The sequence below is a fragment of the Rana temporaria genome, chromosome 1 (assembly GCF_905171775.1).
Source record: "Rana temporaria chromosome 1, aRanTem1.1, whole genome shotgun sequence".
NCBI classification, from domain to species: domain Eukaryota; kingdom Metazoa; phylum Chordata; class Amphibia; order Anura; family Ranidae; genus Rana; species Rana temporaria.
Window position 1 is genome coordinate 525,087,378 of NC_053489.1, and position 3,332 is coordinate 525,090,709.

Sequence of the window (3,332 nt, forward strand, 5' to 3'; positions counted from 1 at the left end):
TACACAATCAGCTCTTGGATGAAATGAGAATCAGCAGAATGATAAAAATGAAGGATCCCGTAGTGAAGCATGTTAAAACCATAACAAATAGCTTTATTGAGAAACGTACTTACAAACATCGATTAAAATCAGGCATCAAAACAGATTATTCAAGATGGCCGCAGCTAGTAGCGTGCTTGCGTCATACATCAGGTCCTGACTAATGCGTTTCGTCATCAGTAGACATCACCAGATCAGTAATCCAGTACTAAATGTAATTTTTAAATGCAAGCAGTGTAAGCACCTGACTACGAACTTGTATGATCCCTTTTCAGTCCCTGTATATCCTATATAGCAGAGCTGGGGAAGAAGTACAAGGAGCCAGTCAGTCCATGGACTGACAGGAAGCATGTTGAGGCGGCATGCACACCTGAGTGTCACTTTTTTAGGGCCTTTTTTCAGGAATTTTTGAGTGTTTTTGTACAGCGTTTTTGACCTTTAGTGTTTTTTATTAGCCAATAGAGAAACATATAATCTGTTTCATCATTTGTTGCTGTGTTTTTCCATCTACTTTTATTTAATAACTTTTTTTTAAGGGGTTAAAGATTATGGTCAGGGGTTCATTTATTTATTAAGATTGATTTATTTTGTTAGGTTAGAGGTTAATAGGGTCAGGAGTTAGGGTTAGGAGTTATTATTAGAGGTTAATATTAACGTTAGGGTTATTTGATTTATTATTAATTAAATAATAATTATAAATAATAAGTTATTGCATTTGAGCAGAAAAACACTCAGAAGTGTGCATCAAAACACGCTAAAACACTCAATGCACAAATCAAGTGTTTCCATGCATTTCTATAGAACAAACAATGCTTCAAAATCACAACACTCTGCCCGATTCGAGCTACAAAAAAGCTCCAGAACTTTTTTGAGCTTCAGATGGCTTATAATGGAGATGTAAACCATCTTCACAGAGAATAATTGATTTTTTTTCTCCTTCAGCATTTTGGAGCTTCGAGCTTCAAAAAGCTGAGGTGTAAATGGGGCCTGATTGAGTGACCTTTTTTCTGTGTTGTTTCTTCTTTCACTATCCAGTCAGAGGCTAGGGCAGGTCCAGGATGACTTGGGCTCAGAGGAAGTTGGTTAAATGTTGTTAGTTATTAGAATGAGAACACCTAGTGGCACAAAAGTATAATCACTGGATTAAAGCTAAATATTGCAGAAAGTAATTTTGTCTTTTATTTGGCTATTTATTTTTATTTTGCAATTTGTGGCTGGAGCGCAAGAACAACTTGTATATTGGCTAAACATTATTTACTGTAAAAATAAATACAGCCGGAAGCAGGTGATGCAGGAAAATCTTTGCAGCTCTTTTTTTTCCCCATGACTACTCTTACAAGCAGTGTGACATCCTGAAAGCTGCATCCCTTTGGCAGAGTGGTTAATGCAGATAACATAGATCAATGTGCTGGCACTGCCCTTACTCAGCTATTTACAAACTCTTGCACAGAGCATTAAATTTCAAATGTTCTGGGCATAATGTGCTGCAGGTGATTTGATGTTACAATTCTGGAGAGTTGTGTGAAAGATTTATACAATCCTGAATAACTTTTACGAGACAGATTAAAATTAAAACTGCTATGTTGAATCTGGAAGGCTGAAGGTTTTCCTTTTAATGCAAACCTCGCTACGAAGGAAAAGCACAGTAGCATCTGCTTGATGCAAGACATTTTTCAATTTACTACAGAAGATGGCCGGTGACACCAGGGAAATACATTTTCAGCTTTCTCAGGGATCCGAGACTTCTGCCCAAATGACTATAGCAAACAAATGACATTTATGTAAAAGATATGATGTGCTTACATCTCAGGAAAACTGCAGGTGTAATCTTTCCTTGCATCCATCAGGACCGAAACGCCACCGTTTTCTAATTGAGAGTAGTCTTCCTGTTCAAAGCGGCTGATTGGTATTCCAGCCAGTTACCATACTTCACGTTCTTTGCTTTGATATGTAACCATCTAGTCTTAACCTCTTGTTTTTGAATAATGTTTTGAAGCATTAGCAGCTGACAGTATTCATGAGCCCTGATCTAGTATGAAAGTATATAGTCGTCATTTTTTAAGGTTAAGTTTATGTACAGAATATAAGCCTGTCCGCCACAATAATAAACACCCAATCCAACTGCCCAGTTCCAAACTATACACCATACCTTTATACAATACTATATTTTCCAAGGTATGAGAATAGGAAGGTAATGCACCCTCTTATTTTACAAAAACAATCATAAAGTGAAAAAGATTAAAAAAGAAATTTCACGCCCATAAAAACACTTAAAATGTTTGTTAACCCCCCCCCCCAAAAAAAAAAAAATGATCCTGGTCCCTTAACCACTTCAATACCAGGCACTTACACTCCCTTCCTGCCCAGGCCGATTTTCAGCTTTCAGCGCTGTGGCATTTTGAATGACAAGTGCACGGTCATGCTACACTGTACCCAAACCAATTTTTTATCATTTTGTTCCCACAAATAGAGCTTTCTTTTGGTGGTGTTTGATCACTGCTGTGTTTTTTTTTTGCGCAACAATAAAAAAAAAGACCAACATTTAAAAAAAAAAGTTTTTTCTTTGTTTCTGTTATAAAATTTTGTATTTTCTCCTTCACTGATGGGCACTGATAAGGTGGCACTGGTATGCAGCACTGATGGGCACTCATAGGCAGCACTGATGGGTACTTATGGGTGGCACGGATGGACACGGATGAGTGGCGCTGCTGGGCATCACCGATGAGGATATATCTGGCAGGCAATAATAGTTGGCACTGACTGGCATCCCTGGTAGCCATAGGTGGCATCCTTGGTCATCCATCCATTGTGGTAATCCCTGGTGGTCCAGTGTGGGCATCCGTGCAGGGGCTGTGCTTATAAACAATCAGCGCAGATGCCCCCTGTCAGGAGAGCAGCAGATCGTCTCTCCTCTACTCGTGTCTGTCAGATGCGAGTAAGGAAAAGCCGATAAAAGGCTCTTCCTGTTTACATCGTAATCAGCCGTGATTGGACACGGCTGATCACATGGTAAAGAGCCTCTGTCAGAGGCTCTTTACTGAGATCGGTGTAGTGGTGTGTCAGACTTACACACAACGCTGCACACTCTCACTTGCACGCACCAGCAGTTATCCTACTGGATGTCATATGATGCCCAGTCAGGATAACTGAACCACTGCCCGGCCGTCATTCTGCTATAGGCTGGGCGGGAAGTGGTTAAAGCAGATTAACCCCTTCTGGACCACCCGCTATTGTTTTACGTTGCTACTTTGAAGAGGAATACTATTGTTATGGTAGCAGCTAGCTATCATAAC